We start from the raw sequence: 22,608 nt of genomic DNA, 5'->3' as shown, positions 1-22,608 counted from the left end.
ACACCCTATGTATGCCCCTTTGTATGGAACAACTAGGCTAGGAAGGTGCAGTTCATTCTAGGAAGAGAGACAGATCCCATAGGCACAGTGATGAAATGTGCTACCAAGCAATCCTATATAATGATGTACTTGACTATCACTTTCATATGATGATAATGCAATAGTACTTGTCTCTTTGTGTCAAGTCCTTGTGTCATTGTCAGTCCTACACAAGATTGTGTTTATGAGTTCAAGTGTCAATCTTGAAACCTAATTCACTTGTGTAACAGTTGTCTTCTTTGTCAATGTCAACATGAGTAGTAGCTTCATCTTCCATCCTCCATAGCTTCCGCCTTTGCCATGCTCTAGATCCCACATTTCTCACATACTCATGTAGCCCTGCACATACTACTAAAGGCATTAGTTGTTGTCCTATTGGATGATTGTAGTAGGACTATGAGAATAACTATATTATGAGGGGAAAGCTTCAAGGATTAATGGCTAAATATTGATTAGCTAATTCCTAGCTATACTTGCATGCAGATTGCGAGATGAGCCCTTCATCAGCCTTGAGCTTACTGAAACGTTACGATATTAATAATCTAAGCCACACATAAAATAAAGCAACCAAATGGCTACTAGGGTGGGAAATTTAGCTTTCTTTGAGGTAGCACATTTCTCTAGCCCCTAGGTAGCTAGGCAATGATGATGGAACTATAAGCACTAGCATGACCAGCAGGGGCACTATTATGACCACTAGGGCTAGAAGCTTTGAATTGTGGAAACTCAAAGTGGAATCAAAGATTGAAGTGTGCACAAGAGGGAGAGAAGAGCTCACAAGTAAAGAACAAGTTTTGCTTATTCAGTTACTCATGAAAGTACAACTTGGGTCACTCTCACTCACCGGTTGATATAGACCCATGGGATATTTATATAGCCCCAGCTAGCTAGGGTTAGGGTTTCCCGTTCCCCTCAGGACCATTCACACTTAGCTACCCTTATCCCCTCCAGCATAAGGAGAGTTCACATGCTTACATTCTCAACACCTCCTTCAATGCCAGGTGGCATTCGATAAAGCATGATAGGATGATCCGCCCTAATCCATAATGAGATGCCTTTATAAATTAGGCTACAAAAGATGGTTATAGGTAGAGAGTTTACAAGACTCAAAAGAGTCGGCGGTCTTTAGTGGATAGGGAGGCAAAGTTAGCCTCCAATTCCTTAGGTGGTTCTGGAACATTGGGACACTTATTGGTGATATGCCCATTCTTTTTGCATTTATTGCACTTCATTTTTCGGGGTACTTCTTCCAGCAATTACTTACAATATGCCATTTTTAATGATAGAAGGAGCACTTTGTAGAAACTGTATGGACACTTGCTCACGGGAAGTAAATGCTGAAGTGCCTTTGTTATGGTTCCTCTTCTCTTCATCTAGGTATGACTAGATGGTACTTGGCAAAGTTGGATTCGGGATATTAGTAAGGGTAGTAACAAGGGTTGGAAAGATCTTCTTTACAGACTTCAGAAGGATGGCAATGGCATCTTCATAATGAATAGGTGCTTGAACAGAGGCCCGCTGTGCCATGGACCCCTTCATATGTGAAATAAAATTACTTAGATCTTCTCCTTGTTTATACTCCAAGCTAAAAAGTTCAATCTTTAGAAAAATCTTGGAGTTCTTCCCTGTAGCGCCATAGAGCTTTTCAAGCTTATTCTCATTGTTGGTAGTGGAGATTTGGTCAATATGATGAATTAGGGATTCATCCAAATGAAGCATGATGATGACCTGAGCTCTTTCATCATCTTCTACATCAAGGGGATTTGATGGATCAATAACTTTGGTCCTTTTTATGAATGGCCAGTAGCTGTGTTCCATCATTTTATATTTTACTAGGATTTGCCAGGGATGGAAATCTTTTCCATTAAACTTGCGGATTTGAGGCCTTACATTTGGATAGGCCATGGCCATAATAGGAAGGTCTTACCTATTGCCCTAGGCAATGGCAGTGTCTAGTCCTTTACAGGTGGCCAAGTACGAACCAAATAATACCTACAAATGATAACCAACTTTAAAGCTGTAAGGATGAAAAAGGTTGGAAATCATACATATGCAATATCTCAAGGTAAGATTTTGGCGGTCATGTCCTTTGGACCACCCTTGATTTAAGTTTTACTATTTTCTTAGGTTTCAATGAGGTGAACTTTGATTGGACTTCTAGCTCCTCCCCACATTGTGGTTTAGTGTACGAACATTTGGTTGAGCAAGGTTGATTAATGACTTCGACACTTGGTGAAGAGTCCAAGTAGATCTCAATCGCATCAATATTCATGTTTCGACATAAGGTAGTAGTATTATTGTCACTAAATGCCTTTTCAATGCTTAGAAGCACTCATCTCAAGATTGAGATGTTTAGGTATTTCCCTTGTCAAGCTTGGTGAAATACTTGACTTATTATACCGATGTTGAGAGCAGGCTTCTTGGTAAGCTTTTGATGTCCTCTGAGTATTGAAGCTATTTAGAAATCAAGAATACACTTTATAGCATGTGCTTCAGTGATTAAAATTGTTGTTAATGATTCTCAGGTTGAAAAAAGTGGAAAATAGGAAGCTTGAAGATTCTTGGCTATGGCTGCTAGAAAACCCATAGTTAGGGTTTTGGTCATAGCAGTCTCAGTAGAAGAGGAATTAGTGCAATCCCTCTTAGGTGAAGATGTTCCACTATAGGGAATACAATATCCCTATGATAGTTGGGAAGATTGCACCGCCTGCAAGTCACACCATGCTCTGGGACTTCACATTGCCAAAACTACACCAATTTCTGGGAACAGAGCAATGCTACCCTCCATGTCACCTAATCCCCACCTTTAATGTGCCACACTGAAGTGCCCTGACCTAGAGAGAAGATCTCTAAAAGGAATCATGAGTTGAAATGCTCTCCTTTGCTCTCCTTAGGTCCTCCAACAGAGGTGGGTTAAGCTGGCTATGGTGGAAAATAAGGTAAATGAGAGGGCAAAAGTTCTTCTTGTGCACTTAGGTGTGTAAAGAGGCTAAGGGAAGCTGAAGGATCAGAGATGGATCTAATACCATGTGGAAACTCGGAGTGGAAGCAATGATTGAAGTGTGCACAAGAGGGAGAGAAGAGCTCACTAGTACAAGAACAAGTCTTGCTTATTTAGTTGCTCATGAAAGTACAACTTGGCTCGCTCTCACTCACCAGTTGATGTAGACCCATGGGCTGTTTATATAGCCCAGTTGGCTAGGGTTAGGGTTTCCCCTTCCCTTCAGGACCATTCACACTCAACTACCCTTATCCCCTATAGCATAAGGAGACTTCACATGCTTACATTCTCAACATGAATTGTAAGTGGCAACCTCTTTGTTGGCATCAACAATCCCCCTTGAGGTTTTTCCTAAGGGGATATAATACCCAAAATTGTGAGCATGTTGCTATCATCCATCCATAGAATTTGTTCCCTGTGAGTCCTATCAATTGCAAGGACATAGCAGAAGATTATAAGATACAAGACCATGGGAAAGCAAAGGCATAATAGATTCAAACTTGTGTGCATTGTGTCATATATAATTAGGTGTCTTACAAATTATTGCATGATATAAAGAGGAGAAATTGTAGTATGGCATGGTGTTTGAGTGAGAAACTTGGTGATATAGCTAGACACTTGAGCCCATAAGGTTAGAATGGTACCATAATGTATAAATGGGTGATATAGCTAGACATTGGGTCCCTAGCTTAAAATGCTAGCATAATGTCCATGATAGGTGATATATCTAGAAATTAAAGACCCTAGGTTAGACTTATATCATAATGTTACATAACACACAGAGGACGCATATGGTATGATATTGTGACTGAGTGAGAAACTTGGTGATATAGCTAGACATTGGAGCACCTAGGCTAGAATATTGCTAGCATAACATGCATGAGAGGTGATATACGATAACATTGGAGGCTCCATGATAGAATGCAAGCATAATGTACATGATTTGGCAATTAGGACACTCAGGATGCTAGGAAAAGGCACATGATTTTGGTAATTTGAGACATTAGAGGCCTAAAAAGGATGCCAAAATACATGGGATCCATAGATATGGAATGCAATTAAATAATTAATAAAATTGGAATAAAAGTAAAATGCAATTGATAACAAATATTGATAGTATTGATTCACTCCAATCAATAATTGTAACTAAATTCATTATAAACAATGATAATGATAATCAAGAAAGACCACACTATTACATGTGAGTCATATCTAGGATTAGTTGAGATATTTTCTTGTAGTTTTTTAACCATTGTCATCATGTAGTAGAGAGAAGATGTGTTTGCAAATGCAAATACAATCACAACAAGCTCCTTCACAAGCTACATTCATAAAATTATACCACCGACACCTAAGACTCGTACTTTGTAACTTCAAGATAAGAAACTTTGCATGATATTTTGATGTGGCATTGGCTCATATCACAAAGTCCATGACCACATTTAAGGTATTGAAGTTTTTATTGAGACAACTATATGATGGTGTAAAAATTGCTAGGTCAAAATACATTTGTAAAAGAACTCACAAAATCCAAGCTCTCATATGTATGTCAACCATGGGGCATATGATAAAGCTAATGATAGTCAATTACTTCTACAATAGCTTTGTGGCATCTTTCCTTGCTTTTATTGATGATGCTATTGAACATAGATCAATATTGTACACCATCCCTTAGATTCTATGTAATCCTATATATCACATATTACCATTACATTTTACACCCTATGGCATTTGCTACCATCATTATTCTTACACCATACCTTTCAACCTCATACCTTTAAGTATGTATGTTAAATGAGTGAACATGTGACCTTGTTGAGAAACACGCACCTAGAACTAGATCAACTATGGTGGATGCAAGTCAAACACATGATACATTTTCAGAATAAGGAATTGTAACTCAAGTGAATTAGGTTCCAAGATAGATTAGCTTGGACTCATAAACACAATCTTGAGTGACTCAATTGATAGTACTATTACATTGAAATGAGTGTCAAGTACATGCCTTTATAGCTTTTTGGATAGTACCACTTTTTCTCTCTGTGCTTATGGGCAGCACGGGGGATTCACTAGTATTAATAAGGAGACGTCACTTGCGTGCAAGAAATATATGAAAACCCCTTATCTATCCCCTATTTATGGGACCTTACCTTATAAAATGTACCTTCCTTCCCTTAAATAACCCCCCTCCCTTACACTCACATGGTACCATATGGTAAACCCTAGTGGACCCCCCGAGGCTTATGGGATTTTAGACATCTCTTCCTAGAGCATACATCATTGTCTCTCTCTCATACAAAGCCAATTATGGGCAATCCTCTTTTGGGCATACACCCAGCCTCTACGGGCATTCATATTAAGCATCATTTGCTACTCTCAACACCCCCCTCAAATGATGAGTCTCTACCCTTGCTGGCTTTTACTCCCCCTGCATGTAAACATGGACCATGAGACTAGCTCTTTGGCAGCCTAGTCAAGTTAAGACTTGAAACTTTACATCTTGGTAGGGTTTTTACATCCACTATGGGAAACAAGATCCACTATGGGAAATTCTTTGTTGTTAGTAGTAGCGGAAAGTATATTCTTTATCTTCTGTGTGCTTCTTTGGCACCCTTCGATGATGTCTTTGATCTTCTTGGTCTTTGTTTTATTTTTTTCATGCTCTTCATTATCTTGTGCTCTAGTCTTCTTTGTGAGGTCCTTTTGGACTTCTTGTCTTCATGCTCTTTTCCTTTGTTGTTCTTCTTATCCCTTTTGTTGGTGCATGGTACTTGCCTTTTGCTCCAGTCTTCTTGACACAATCTTGTTGCTTCATTGATGGGTTCATGGCTTTTTCTTGACAAGATCTCTTTTGACATACATGACATGTATTTTGGGATACATGGACTTAGAATACATTAGTATTGGATTTTCTATCTAGGTTGGACACTTGTGCATAAAACATCTCCCTTTTAAAGGCACGGGAAGGTCTTACCATTGAGGTAGTGTCTAGTCCCTTATAATGAGATTGAGGCTTACAAACGGTTTGATAAGAACTGGTTTGTAGTGTGAAAAGAGATTGATTAGGGTTTTTTTCAAAAAACTAGAGTTTAGACTTTAGGAGAAAATAGACTTAGAAAAAAAATGAAATGAGGATAATGTTGAGCAGGGCGACAAATATGGTGAGCTTCAGCAGTAGTGGTGGTGTTCCTATTGCAGGTCGTGGTTTTGGAGGTATTGCCTCTCGCAACACTTCAACAACAGGTAGCTAGTTTTGGAGCTTTTCTTCTACCACTCCACCACCCAAAGCAGCCAGCAAACCTATTACTCGCTTGCAGCCTGAGTCACCTAGTGGGCAGTTTCTCAGAGATATATTGTAGAGATTTCATTGTAAAGGAGGAGTTTTATAGCCTGCCAAATCAAAACTAGGAAGCGATCCCTTGGATGCCAACATGAGTTTCCTGTTTGGAAGCAAGATGACCCCTGTAGAGCTTTTGTGAGAGAATAAGCACATGCTTGATTAGTCTATTCATGAAATAGAACATGAGAGGCAAGGCTTGCATGTGTAGGAAAAGAAATTGATTATTGAGATAAAGACGATGGAAAAACAAAACAAGATGGGTGCAGTTAGAGTGATGGAAAAAGAGTTAATTAGAATGAGACACCAAATAAGATAGCGTGCATGTAGTAATAGTGTGGCTAAGAAGTAAGAAGACAAGAAAATGTAAGGTTTTGGATGCACCTGCATGTTCTCTTTCTCCTCCTCCTCCTCCTACTTCTTTATTTCTATATTTCCTTTCTTGCCTCTCTTCTTTCTCACTTTTTTGGCTTTGTCAGAGATAGAAGTAGACTCCCTATTTGAGGGATAAGAAAAGCCTCAACGTTTATAGATAAGAAAAACCTCTACTTATTGGGCCAAGCTATCCCCCTTGCCTACCACCCTTGCTTAGCACCTCCAATGCGAACCTCGAATTAAGTTTCTTGAGCATCATCTCGAGCAGCACCTCCTTCCTTGAGCTCCTTCACCTCGTACAAGTCAATGGATGTGTGGAAAAGAAATTGAGATGGAAATAGGATTTTGATGGCATGTACAAGGTGAAAAATTGAAATAGGAAGGATTTAAAGTATGCAGGGAAGAAGTAAGATGCGCCCACTAGCTATCTAGCTCAGCCACGGCTCTAATACCATGTTGAGAGACACAGACCTAGAACTAGATCGGCTATGGTGGACGCAAGTCAAACACAAAATACATTATCAAAATAAGGAATTCTAACTCAAGTGAAATAGGTTCCAAGATAGATTAGCTTGGACTCATAAACACAATCTTGAGTGACTCAATTGATAGTACCATTACATTGAAATGAGTGTCAAGTACATGCCTTTATAGCTTTTTGGATAGTACCACTTTTCCTCTCTGTGATTATGAGATTTTAGACATCTCTTCCTAGAGCATACATAATTGTCTCTCTCTCATACAAAGCCACTTATGGGCAAGCCTCTTTTGGGCATACATCCAATTTTAGTATCTAGTTTAAGTAACTCTTCATTGGATTCATTTTCGATATCAACTATGCTATTCGCAACATCAACAGAAGCCTTTGCAATGATTGCTAAACACTACTCCTTGTTGAGATTAAAGAGCCCTTGGCTATCTAATAGTAGTATGTCTTCCTTGTCTCTAATAGGAAAAAGTTGGAAGAGAAGGAACAATATAGCAAGAAGGGGAGTCAAACAAAATATCTACATTTGCATGGCTTTCTTCAAGAATGGTCTCAACTTTGAATTGGGTGACAAGCATACTATTGTATATAGGGTTACCTATACAAGATGATCATGTATTCTTGAAGTACCTGATGAATGATGCTTCATCTTGTATTTTTCATAGAACTCTGACAGTGGAGTTTGAGCCTCATCTATCCTAGCATTCTCATGTGAATTAGGTGTACCTTGCATGCTTATAATATTGCAAAGTGCTCTAAACATATCAGTGCAAACTTGAATAGCACTGATTTCTACTTGAGCATCATCCACCATAAAAGCATTTGGTTCCCACGAATGGTTATAGTCTAAGAATCGATTTCTTAATGCAGCTAGCCATGATGTAACTGATGTGGTACAAGAAGAGGATGTAATGGTCCATGCCACACAGGCACTCCATTATGAAAGTGATCAAACACAAGAAGTGTATACAAATGGAACTGCATAGAGAAGCTTAAAAATTAAAACTTAGGGATAACATAATTACAAAATTAAAGCTAAGAAAGAATAAGAGACATAGTACCTTATAGTTATTAGTGCCAAATGTCGCATCCATTGCTAACAAGCTATTATGACCATGCTTATTGAGCGTTTGAAGTTGCCATGTTGTTTGGATACCAAGTATAAAAGGATTATCTCCATCACCATAAGGTTGATAAAAGAAGATACTACCAAGATGGGCTAAAGCCTAGTTATGGGCACCTTTTGTAGGCAAGAATAGGAGATGTGACTCAAGAGACTAGATTAATTTGTGCTTTAAATATCCGTTATGTGGCCTTGTGATTGGACAATTCTTGGTCACCATTTTTTTCCCTCACACAAGAGTGGATTAAGTAACAATTTCTTACTTGAAAGCTTGAAAATTCAATTCTAATAGCATTGCTCCCTCTATTTTGGATAGTGTGCATTTTGTTGGGAGCTCCAAAATGGTGATGGATGCATGATATATCACATATCTTCATGTTAAAAAAGAGTAGTAGTGTGTAATATGACATTTATGTAGTGAACTATAATGTCGATGTCATTTAGAGAAAATATCCAAGGTTATTTCAAAAATCTCAAAAAATCAGTTTCAATTGCAAAATCACAAAATCAAAAGCTCGCAAAAATAATGCACTCGCAATCCCCACAAGAATTTCAAGAGGCCTCCTTAAAATTGGATGTAATGGATATCTTAGTTAATTAACACGGGGTAATTATCAAATATGGATGTTTGTCAATAGTCCTCATCTTGGCTTAAAGAGTGGGGATGAGACTCTAGTAATCCCTTAGCAAATATGCATGTTTGACAATGGTCCTCATCTTGGCTCAACAAAAAGCGTAGGGATGAAACCCTAATAATCCCCTAGAAGAATATGTTCCCTTAGTAAACCCCTTAATAGTCCGCTACAAGAAGCTTAGAGGGACCTTCCCTGGTTGAAACAATGGGATCTGATGAACATATTTAATAACCTAACTCATGGAATAATTTGGAAAATTATGTTTAGGAAAAGTGTGCACATTTATTAGTCACATCACACATATATATTATAATGTAGAAGACCCTTCCCTAAACTATAACAATTTGATATGTTGAGCATTTTAATAGTTTAACAGACCTCTCAAAATTCTAAAAGAAGTGATATATTTGTCACATTAGTGTGTATATCATCTCACACATATGGGCTACTATATTATGCATAGTCAAACTTTTTTTACTTGGTAGGCTTAATATATCATGATTCACATCTAAGCTTATGCTTACTAACTTTCATATCGGCTACAACACAATTGAGATAGTTATAAGAGTACTATGGTACTCTACCAATTTTTAGTAACATGTAAGCTTGTGCTTACTTTCATATAATGATTTTATTAACCTTTAGTAACAATGGAGTAATTAGCCATTGATTAGCACACATTGGATTCAGTAGCTATGCATGTTTGTTCAACAACATGCCACCATCGAAGTTTGTGGTCCTTACTCTCAACCAACCCATTTGAGCTCTCGAAGTGAGGGAAGCTTCCATGGCCAACCCCCAACCTCCACCCCTCATAACATGAGCATGTTTACTACTCGCCACCCACATGATAAGATATCCTTTGATTTCCTTTTTAATATGCTAATCCATGATCATTTCATAATCAGTCCTTACTATGCTCAATGATTATGACAAAGTCTTTGCATGTGACTGCTAGATGTGCTGATAGCTTCTCCCACTCTAAGATTCCTCCTTCCAAGCCATGTAACTGTGTAACTTGTAGTGCTCCTATAATAAATTTGATCTCCTCCTACCTATGTAATAGTATTGTAGTGCCTCTTTGTCTTCACACTCCTACATAATGGAGCAGGTAATGTAGCACTAATACCCCTTCATTAGGCATCCTTAGGCTCATAACAATCAAAAGTGCTTTTTGCACAGTAAAAGGAATGTCTGATAACTTGACTAAAGTACCTGCCCCTTCTTATGCATGATCTCCCCCATTCTTGTGAATCCATATGCACATTACCCAACAAATTGCGTAGCCCCCAAAGGAAAAAGCTTGTCACAAAGCCATTCAACCTTTTATTCCTACACTATCCTAGGCTCATAGTAATCTTCTAATAACAATAGAAAAGTGCTTACAATCTACATCAGAACCAACTATAAGTGGTGAGCAACACATGGATGTCAATAAGGTAATATACTATACAAATGGAGAGGAATAGCAACCAAGGGTTAATCATTGTCAACATTTGCAATGCAAGTTGCTACTTTTGGTTCTTACTGATTCTAGTGCATGTTCAGATTGCATGTATTAGATCTCCCCTTTATGTCTATCGTGGAGTATTCTATTGGAAAAATTGTATTGTAAGTGCTCACTCAGTAATGAAATATTTGTATTATTTTTTAAATCATTGAGCTCTCATTCCATACTTTATTGTGGCATTCTGTTTGTTGGTTATTTTGGTTTTATTATGATGAAATTAAACCAATATCCTTAGCATGTTTCATGGTGTGGTGAATGAGAAATATTGCATTGTCACACACACACACACACACACACACACACACACACACACACACACACACACACACACACACACACACACACACACACACACACACACACACACACACACACACACACACGTGTTAGATATGCTCAATGCCCCACCCTCATAAGGTGCCACCAATGATCTATGGTGCTCAAAGTTGTAAGGTCCCCATTATGAGGAGAAGCCATATGTGAGCCCAGATATTGGTTGAATCCTGACTTGTATGCTAGACGAGGTCTATGTATCATATGTGAGCCCGTATATTGGTTGTGAGCACTGACTTGTATGTTAGATGAGGTCTATGTGACTAGATGGCAAAAAGGTGACCGTTGTGGCTCTAATATTTGGGTTACACGGAGTAGTTAAGTTGGTAGCAACTCAAGGCACATTGCATCGAGTTGTGTGGTAAGGGAGTTATCAAGGGCCCTAGCCAACGGTAAAGGGAATATTACCTAGCCAACTAGTGGAGGTGGACATGGAAGGTCAACAGACAGAGGTGCATATGGAAGGTCATCCATCATTACACCCTTGATAGGCTATAAAAGCTAAACCCCTTCACAGCCATCAATCATCTATCTTTCACCAAGTCAAAGTTGTTCCAGCTAGCCTTAAGCTCTTCACCTATCTTTTGTCTAGATTCCCATCTAAGCTTCACATTGGAAGCACATGGATGGATAGAGCCATCTTTGTATCAATTATTTGGAGCTAATGATTTTTTTAATTCTCATCTTATGTGTTGTGTACTTTCTATCTCTTTCTTAGATTCTGTTTGTTGTGCTGTTGTGTAATTTTTACATGGTATAAGAGCCCAAGGGGCTCTAGGGATCAAAGAGTGTGCAAGAGGCAAAGGCTTCAATAGCAAAGAGGAATGATGTCATCTTTCGGAAGCGGTTCTGGCGCATCAAAAGCGGTGCAAGAGGTGGTGCTGCTGTACTGGGGCTGTTCAAACATCGAGGATTCGTCCACCAATATTTAGTGAAGGCAAGTTAGATGGTACAAACTACACCTTGTGGAAGTTCAAATTTACAACTATCCTTGAGTCTTATGAGCTTTTGGAGACTGTGCTAGGGACTGTGACACAGAATCACAGCCTACCCCCCCGACCCATCAAATTCTAGTGCGATGATTCTTTCGAATGTAGATCTTCTACGAGCTTGGAAATGAAGGAATGCAGATGCATGTGTGCCTTAGTTACAAGTTGTTTTGACAGTGTTCTGACTTTGATTCAGCATAGAACTAAAGCATCAGAGGCTTAAAAAAATGACTGAGGAGTTAGTATGAAATGCAAAACCAAACAAGGATTCAAAACTTGGAGAATCAACTAGCAGCGGAGAAGTTTGTTGAAGGAGAGACGACTAAAGCATTCATCACTCGGATTAAGAATCTACATGACTAGATGGCTAGCGCTAGGATACAAAAGACTAGCAAGGAGCTAGCTTGGAGGTGTCTTTGGATTTGTCTACAAAAGTTTGTTGACTAATAACTGCCCTTAATACTCAGGTGAGATCTCAAGCTTTGAATTTTGAGGAGTTTTGTGCATTATTGATGGAGGAGGAGTTGAGGCTGAAAGCACGAGAGAAGGAAGCAACAATGGAGATGTTGCATTCTCTTCCAATGCAAAAGGCAAAGGTGGTTCCTCCACAAAAAATGATGGTGACAAAAAGAAGAAGGGCGGTAAGAAGAAGTTTCAAGGAGAGTGCTTCTACTGCAAGAAGAAAGGACATGCAATCACAGATTGTCATGTCAAGAAGGCAGATGAAAAGAATGGTACCCTTAAAAGTAAAGGGAAAGAGATAGCCAATATGGTTGAAGTAGAGTTGGAGTTATTCATGGCTACCATTAAGAAAGTATGCTCCTCGATGTAAGAAGAATCTACTACTAACTCATGGGTATTGGATAGTGGGGTCTCCCATCACATGGCCAACAAGAAAGGTCTCTACAGTTCTATGCAGCCTCTACAAGAATCCATCACTGTGACAATTGGAAATGATGTAAAATGCCCTGCTTGCGGGCACATGTACTATTTCTTTTGTTGTTGCAAATGGTAAAGTCAAAAAGCTTTCAAATGTGTTGTATGTTCCCAAAATTAGGAGAAATCTATTATCAGTTGCTACCATAACTTATCTTGGTCATGAAGTGAGGTTCAAAAATACAAGTGTAGAAATTCTTGACAATGTTGGCAAAGTTGTTGGCAAAGGAGAAAGAAGGAACAACCTGTATGAGCTGAGTGCTCTTACAACCACTGCTAGAGTGGGCACAAGTAAGATTTGGCATGAAAGGTTTGGACACATCAGATTTGCAATGTTGAAGGAGATGCACAAGTAAGGTATGGTTGCTCACCTACTTGCAGTGATTGAATTGAAGGAACCATGTGAAGCTTGTATGATGGGCAAGCAACAGAGAAAGGCATTTCCACAGGAAAGCAAGAATAGAGCACAAGCTCCTCTAGAGTTGGTGCATGCTGACTTGCACGGCAGTAAGATGCCTACACAGGCCTTGGGGGGATCTTCTTATTTTATGTTGATTGTCAATGACTACAGTAGGAAGATGTGGGTGTACTTCCTTCATGATAAGGCTCAAGCTTTTAGTAAGTTTAAAGAATGGCTAAAAATTGTTGAGAATGAAATAGGGAAAAGTGTGAAGAAATTTAGAACAGATGGTGGTGGTGAGTTTAACTCAAAGGAGTTTGAAGAATTTTGCAAGAGCAAAGGGATCAAGCGTCAATTGATGATGTCTCACTCACCTTAGCAAAAGGGTGTTGTGGAACATAGAAATCGCACCATTGTGGAGATGGCAAGATGCATGCTAAAGGGCAAGGGATTGCCTAACCATTTTTGGGCTGAAGCTATTAATGCTGTAGTCTACATTTTAAATCGGAGCTACACAAAGGATCTCAAGGGAAAAACACCTCATGAGGCTTACACTGGTAAGTGTTACGATTCAGAGACAAAGACAAGAGTGAAGAGATGAGTGCTCTCTACTTCTTCCATTATATCATAGACCACACACATAACATAAGTGTATACAATAGTACTAAGGTCCGTAGGACCATTCACACTAGGTCTAAGACCACCGACTTATTTAATGTCCTACACTTGCTGATACAGCTGGACAAATCTAATGTCAGTCATACATACTGACAGGAGAATAATGGAAGCTTGATTTTCTAACACTCCCCCTCAAGCTCAAATCATCTGATGAACTCCAAGTAGCTGTTTGAAATTACTAAACTTATCTTTACCCAAAGACTTGGTAAAGATATCTACAACCTCTTCATCAGTCTTCACATGCATAAGATCTACTCTCCCTACAAGAACCATCTCTCTGATAAAATGCTAGTGTACCTCTATGTGTTTTGTCGTGGCATGGTATACTGGATTCATTGCCAAGAGTAAACTACTGAGATTGTCGCATAATAAGGTCACTGGAGCATCCACCTGAATATCCAAATCAGCCATAAGCTTGAGCAGCCATGAAATCTCCCATGCTGCCAATGCAGCACCCCTGTACTCTACCTCAGTGTACTAGACAATGCAACCGTTGGTTGCTTCTTGCTACTCCAGCCGATCATGCCACTTCCAAAGCCAAAAGCATAACCACTCGTAGATCTGTGATCATATGAGCATCCTGCCCAATCCGCATCTATGTATCCAACCAGTTTCAAGGGCTTATCTCTCATATAGAACAACCCATAATCTACAGTGGATTTAACATATCTCATAATCCGCCTAACAACATCCAAATGTGGCTTCCTAGGCTTCTACATAAACTGACTTATGAGCCCAACTGCATAACTCAAATCTGGCCTACTGATGCTCAAGTAGATCAGACTTCCAACCATCTGCATGTACATAGTCACATCCTGAATTTCAGCTTCAGTGCTAATGTCCAGCTTGACATTTTGATCAAGGGGTGTATCCAATGGTTTGCATTCAGCCATGCCATACTTTTTCAGCATTTCCATGGAATAATGTTTCTGCATCAGCCATAAACCATTTTCAGCCTTGATTACCTCAATACCCAAAAAACACTTCAATTCACCTAGATCTTTCATGTCAAATTCAGATTTTAGCATCTTCATTACATGCTGTATGTCCAAGTCATCATCACTAGTGATTATCAAATCATCAACATATATGACTAGCACTACCAAGCCACTGTCAATCTTCTTTGTAAATAGGCTGCGATCAGCCTTACCAATAGTAAATCCCAACCTCTGCAAGTAGTTACTGATCCTAGCATGCCAAGCTCTCGGAGCCTGCTTCAACCCGTACAATGCCTTTTTCAACCTACATACATAATGCTGAAAATCAGGGTGAACATACCCTTCCGGTTGAATCATATAGACATCCTATGCTAAGTCACCATTAAGAAAGGCATTCTTCACGTCCATTTGCTGTAATTTCGAGCCTCTAGCAGCAGCCAAAGCAATCACAGTGCGTATGGTTGCCATCTTGGCAACAGGGCTAAATGTTTCCTCATAATCGAGTCCATACTGTTGGGCATACCCATTAGCAACCAGCCTGGCTTTGTACCTTTCCACATTGCCATCCGACTTGCATTTGACTTTGTAAACCCATTTGCAGTCAATGGTCTTTTTTCCTTCAGGTAGTGGCACAAGATCCCATGTCTTATTTTCAGCCAAGGCATTCATTTCTTCATCCATAGCTGCACACCAGTTCTCATCTTCCACTGCTTCAGCATATGTACATGGTTCTTTGATCTCCATCACTTTTGTCATGTAAACATAATGCTTTGCAGAGTAGCCACTGTATGTCAACCTGCCAATAGGATATCTGACCCTCTCTAAGCGTCTAGGCTGTGGTGCATTGCTCGATTCCCCTCTCTCATGAGGCAGAATGTACCTACTCTGCCTTGCGCCAGGCGCATAGACAGTCAGAATACCAAGTTCACTGTCTAAAGTGTCAGCAGACTCATATCCAGAAGTCATTCTACCAGGTGTCATCATACCAGATGCATTCTCAGTAACTTTCTCTTTTCCTTTGCTATCCAAGACATCATGTCTCCCCCTCACTGACATACTGGTGTCAGTGGATGGTGAGCTCCTCAATCTCCCTGTCCATGGGCATACTGTCTGACTACTAGGTCCTGTCATAGCAGTGCTCTACTACAAATCAACTGTAGATACATGAGTGGAAGGCATATTCGATGGCACTGTAGCCGGTGATACATACCAAGAACCCATCTCATAAAAAATAACATCCTTGCTCACCAAAGTAGCCCTGGTAGAGGGATCATAGCATTTGTATGCTTTCTTCTCCTGCGAATATCCAATGAAAACACACTTATGCACTTTTGGATCCAACTTCTTCCTTTTTTCATCTGGAATATGCACATAAGCAAGATAGCCAAAGACTTTCATGTGACTTACATCCGGCTTATAGCCATACAGCTTTTCAAACGGTATCATCTCATGAATACCTGTAGTGGGAGTCCGATTCAAGATATACATGGCTGTCATAACAGCCTCAGCCCAATAATAGAGTGGCATCTTCTTCTCATTCATCATGGTGCGAGTAGCTTCCATCAAGACCCTATTCTTTCTTTTAGCTACCCCATTCTGCTGAGGAGTGTAGCTGCAGGTAAGCTGCTTGCGTATGCCATTTTCAGACAGAAAGTTATCAAACTCATTTGACACATAATCCCCACTGCTATCTGATCTCAAGCAAGAAATATAGCAGTCAAATTCCTTTTCAACCTGCTTTTTAAATTGTTGAAAAATAGCAAACACCTCATCCTTTGTCTTTAGAATGTAAACCCAAGTATAGCTATTGTAATCATCAATGAATGTCACATAATACTTTGAGCCTCCCATGGATGCATTATGGGCTGGCCCCCAAACATCAGAGTGCACTAACTGCAATGGACATGCACTCTGCCTTACATGCTTGACAAATGGCAACCTTGACTACTTACAAACTGGCAAGCATCGCATACATGACCAATATCTGAATATTGGAACTTGGGTAAACCTATAATAAGATGCTTTTTTTGCATAATTTGTAGCCTTTGCAAATTCACATGCCCCACTCTCTTGTGACAAATTTCCAAATCTCTGATATTGCCAGAACCATGGGCAAACATAGCTAAATTCAGCTCTGACAAGGTAGCATCAAGAGTAAACATTCTGCCATTCCTGTGACCACGAGCTATCAACTTGCATCCATTTCCAAACTCTTCAATAAAGCAGCCATGCTTATTGAATCTAACCTGCAAGTTTTGCTCCGAACATACAGTAAGTTCTTCGTAATCGAAGGAACATGCAATACATCATGCAAATTTTTCTTTCTGCCATCATGAACCACAAGAGGAACTTTGCCTTTATGCTCAATGCTATGCTGCGTGTCATCACCTGTACAGACATAGCCATGTTTTTCAGCCACCATATCAGTAAACCAATCACCGTGAGGGGTCATGTGGTTCAATGCCCCTGAATCAATGTACCAAACTGCATCATCAGTGCATTTTTTAACAACCCTGTCTTTTACATACCGCATGGTAAACAATCTATCTCCTGAAGTATCATTTGCCTAACTAGATGTAGCAAAGTGTCCATGTTGTTTGCCTTTCTGATTGCCCTGCTTCTTCCAGCAGTCCTTGGCAATATGCCCATACCTCTCACAGTAGTGACAATCCTTATCCCTATTGGGATTGTCAGATGGACGTTGTTGCTGCTAGGAGCCTCTACCTCTAGGGCTAGATCTCCCCCTGCCTCTAAAGTTTCCACCACCTCTTACATTCGATACCTGTTGGTTGTTATTTCCATAGGATGCATTCTGCTAGCCTCCTCTACCAGATCCATAGCCTCTACCTTGGCTGCGACGACCGCGCTGATTGGAATAAAAAACTGCATCCTTATTTTTAGAATTGCTTGACCCTGTAGCGAAGCCAAGTTTGACCTCCTCATGTATAAGTAATGCAACTAGCTCATTAAAATCAGGCATTTCATCCCTCACAGACATAGAAGTGTCAAAAGACTTATACTCAGGCCCTAAGCCATTCAAAGTCACAGCAACCATGTCTTCATCTTAAACTTGTGAACCAACAGATGCCAGCTGATCTGCAATGGTCTTAACCTCCGTGACATAATTCTGTATAGATCTGCTCTTTCTCGCCATGTTGTTAAACTTCTGCTTCAACTATATCTTCCTAGCACTTGTGGTTGTGCCATAGTACTTGACCAAAATGTCCCATGCATTCTTAGGAGATCTGTAGTTCATTATCTGCATTACCATGGCATCTAAGATACATAAAGAGAGCCAGTGCAAGACTCTATGAGCTCTTTCTGTCCAAGCTCGGTGTAATCGTCTCTGATAAACCGTAGGTCGATCTGGGAGCTCAGGTTCAGCTTCCGCTCCAGTCACCAACTCCCAGTAGCCTTTCCCTATTAAGAAGTTCTCCATGCGGAACTTCCATATGGCATAATTGTTCTGTCAAGCTTTTCCCCCACTATCTGGGTTATGTTGTCAGTCCTCTCTGCATTAGCCATATTGTACCGAACAATATTTAGTCATTGCTTGACTTCGTGCAAGCCAACAAGTTTGACTGACCAAGTTCGACCAAGTTCAATCCTCAACTATTTATGACAAATTTTTGCAATTAATTGCAGTAAAAAACCAAGATATTTCAGCCCAATGATAGCTCAAAATAATCCACAGACAAGTGGTCTAACCCGTAGGTATAAATGCCAATACATATGCTATGTAGTTGCTTCAGCTTAAACTCCTGCAACCTCACTGCCAGGGTAAATAGATACAGTCTGAAAACTGTAAACTGTGAGTAACCAACAGCAATTTCAAGGCCAAAATCAATGTGTATACATGTTGTACATGTTCCAAACCCTCCAAAATATTTGCTAGTACATGTGGCAGTCTAGACATAAGCATATGGTTACAAAACAATGCATAACCAGCAAGTACGGTTGTCAAATAACTTGTTCATAGATTGCAGTTAGAAAATACTCAGTGAAGTCAAGCCTTTTTTAGCTCCAAAATAGTTCAAAAACATGCCATACATCCACTTTAAAGTATCAAGGTCACTGCATGATCATATGGGCACCCATAGACAAGATGTCTTCAATAGCCAGTGGCATACATTGCATTTACAGTTTATACCAGCTAAGACAATGTAAATGCATTCAATTTCAACTTCATATTTCAGTTTTTAATCATGCTCAATGCCCGATTCAATGCTTCAAGTATTCCCAGATATATTCCCAATAGCATACATTTATTAGAGATCAACAATGTCATAGTATGCTTCAGTAGAAGATGATGCTTGTTGCCTGCATTCAATGACATTTTTCAATTTGTCAATGGCTTCTAGATCAGAATATTTTAGTCATAATAAACCAGCTCCAACACATGAGAACATGTACATATGGCCTCCAATCAAATGTCCAAGTCTTGTTGATGCTTTTGGGCATGACCAGGAGCTTCTGTAGCTCAATGATGATCAAATGCAAGCTATCCTTTCACTTTTCCAATAGTTTAGGACTATTTTATAGATCTGTATACTCTGATTCCAGCTCATAACAGAGATTCTACCCAAGCAATAGCATCTTGTAGTGTTCAAATACCTTCTAAAGTGTGCAAACATGCTTTATAGCACTTGGTAGATGATCAGTGGCTTGATTTTCAGCCACCAACAGAGGTAGCCTTCTAATCTCGCGCAAACATGCTGGCAGCCTAGGGAGTTCACAGCAGCAAGCTTCTTCACCAATTATGTTCAATGCCTTCTTCAAGATGTTCAATAGAGTCTTTGAGAGACTCCAACCAAGCCAGGAACAACTCTTGAGCAAGATCAAGACCAAGTGAAGACAATGCATACCTTGTGTGAGCAATGGTGAGAAATGACAGGCAGCCCTCTTCTCTTTTCAACCTTGGCAGGTCAGTCTTAAGGTCTTCTTCTCGCATGCACTCCACAGAGCCCAGTCATGGATGCTCTGATACCATGTTACGATTCAGAGACAGAGACAAGAGTGAAGAGATGAGTGCTCTCTACTTCTTCCATTATATCATAGACCACGCACATAACATAAGTGTATACAATAGTACTAAGGTCCGTAGGACCATTCACACTGGGTCTAAGACCACCGACTTATTTAATGTCCCACAATGCTGATATAGCTAGACACAGCTAATGTTGGTCATACATACTGACAAGAGAATAATGGGAGCTTGATATTCTAACAAAGAAACCATCTGTCTCACATTTTAGAGATTTTGGATGTGAATGTTATGCAATTTTTTAGATGAGAAGAGAAACGAAGAAGAAAATGTATCTTCTTGGGTTATAGTGATGAGAAGAAGGCTTACAAATTATATGACCAAGAGGCAAAGAAGATCATCATGAGCCGTGATGTGGTGTTCAAGGAAGCAGTCACATACAATGGAGGAGGAGGAGGAGAAGGAAAGTTCTTCCACTTTATCATCAAGCGAAGAAGTAGTCCACTATGAACCTGTCTCGAGAGCTGTTCCTATCCTTAAGGATAAGGAAGCATCATCTTTAGATGATGAGGAAAAATTTCACCAACTTGACATCATCCCATTGGAGAAGCCATTGCCATGTTGGGTGAAGCAGCTCTATGATCGCAATAATCCTATGCCTACACCTATCGAGGAGAAGGTAGACACAGACCAAGGAGGTCTCATAGAATAGAGGAGCAAAGGAGGGCTTCTGCTCACATAGTCAATATGGCCTTAATGGTTGAGATTATGAGAGAAGTAAAGGAGCCAGAAGATCTAGCATGGAATGCAGTTATGCAAGCCGAGTATGACAGCATAATGAAGAATGATACTTGGGAGCTAGTGGATCATCTAGCAAAGCGGAAGGTTATTGGCACCAAGTGGATCTGGAAGGTAAAGCACAAGGATGATGGTACCTTAGAAAAGTACAAATCCAGACTAGTTGCATATAGATTTTCATAGGTTGAAGGGTTTGATTTTTAAGAGTCATTTGTGTTGCAAATCAAAGTTGGAGGCTTGAGAGAGTGTGCACAAGAGGGAGAAAGAGAGCTCAAGTACAATACAAGATCTTGTTTAGTTAGTTGCTCAAAGTACAACTAGTACACTCTCCTCTACATGAGTGTGTACTTTAGGTTGTTTATATAGCCATAGGAGGAGTTAGGGTTAGGATTTCCCATATCCTCCAGCCCTTTTACACCTATCTACCCTTATCCTCTCTAATGTAGGGAGAGTTCCTATGCTTATCTTTCAACACCCCCCTCAATGCCAGGTGGCATTGGATATGAACATAATAGGATGATTCCCCTTAATTTTCAATGAGATGCCTTTATAAATTAGGCTACAAGAAAAGGTTATAGGTAGAGAGTGTTATAAGACTCAAAAAATTCAGTCACCTGTGGTTTGGGAGGCAAAGTTGACCTCCAATTCCTTAGGTACTTCTGGAACACCGAGACACTTACTGGTGATATGCCCGGTCTTTTTGCATTTATTGCACTTCATTTTGTCATGATATTTCTTCCAAGAGTTGCTCATAATATGCCCCTTTTTGTAATAGAAGGAGCACTTAGTAGAAGTTGTATGAACTAACACTTGCTCACGGGAAGTAAATGCTGAAGACCTTCAGTATGCTTTCTCTTCTCTTCATCTAGGCACGAATGGATGGTACTTGCTAAAGCTGGGTTTGGGATATTAGTTAGGGTAGTCACAAGGGTTGGAAAAACCTTTTTTACAAACTTTAACAGGATGTCAATGGCATCTTCATCATGGATAGGTGCCTGAACGGAGGCAAGCTATGCCATAAGCCCCTTCATATGTGAAATGAACTTGCTTAGATCTTCTCCTTGTTTGTATTCCAAGCTAAAAAACTCAATCTTGAGAAATATCTTGGAGTTCTTCCCTGTAGCACTCTAGAGTCTTTCGATCTCATCCCATTTTTCTTTTGTAGTTAAGAGTTGGTCAATGTGATGAATTAAGGATTCATCTAAATGAAGCATGATGATGGCCTGAGCCCGTTCATCATCTTCTACATGAAGGGGATTAGATGGGTCAATTACTTTGGTTCCTTTTATGAAGGGACAATATCCTCTTTCCATAATTTTGTATTTGATCAAAACCTACCAAGGATGGAAATCGTTTCCATTAAATTTCCAAATTTGAGAACTGACATCAGCATATGTTGTGGCCATTGGGAAGGTCTTACCACTTGTTAGAACAAGGGCAGTGTCTAGTCCCTTACAACCTTGCCACCAAATGCGGAAGCAAATCAAACAATTGATATCAAAGTAGTAATGAGGAAAAAGGTTGAAAATCGTACATATGTAATATTTCAAAATATGACTTGGGTGGTCCTTTCTTATGCGCAATCTTCTTTCGAAGTTTAATGGTCTTTTTAGGTTTCAATGATGTGAACCTAGACTGAACTTCGGGCTCCTCCTTATGGTATGGCTAAGTGGATGACCCTTGTGTTGGACAAGGATGGTCTATGATTTCAATCCTTGTTGGTGATGATTCTGAGAGGAGAGTATAATGACCCTCATCCCTCTGATTTCATTGACCAGGGTACAAGATATGCAATACAAGTTTAGGGTATGATGGTCTATGTGTTATAATTGTACACATAGCCTTACAACATGAAGTAAAGTACTCAATTGTTTTAATTTTTTGATCAAGAACATTTAGATTTTGTAAGCACTAGTAGCAATAATGATTGAGCATTGTGCCTTAGTGCTGACAAGCACTCATCTGTAGCTCATGTTGCTAGAGATGGTAGATGTCGGTCTTGATGAGCTTGATGATGACTTTCCAAGTGCAATAACCTCTGAGAT

Source organism: Lygodium microphyllum, chromosome 12 (genome assembly GCF_053477565.2).
Source record: "Lygodium microphyllum isolate KBCC chromosome 12, Lygodium_microphyllum_v1.1.10, whole genome shotgun sequence".
Classification (NCBI taxonomy): Eukaryota; Viridiplantae; Streptophyta; class Polypodiopsida; order Schizaeales; family Lygodiaceae; genus Lygodium; species Lygodium microphyllum.
The sequence above is the reverse complement of the archived record's forward strand: the minus strand, read 5'-3'. Positions refer to the sequence as shown.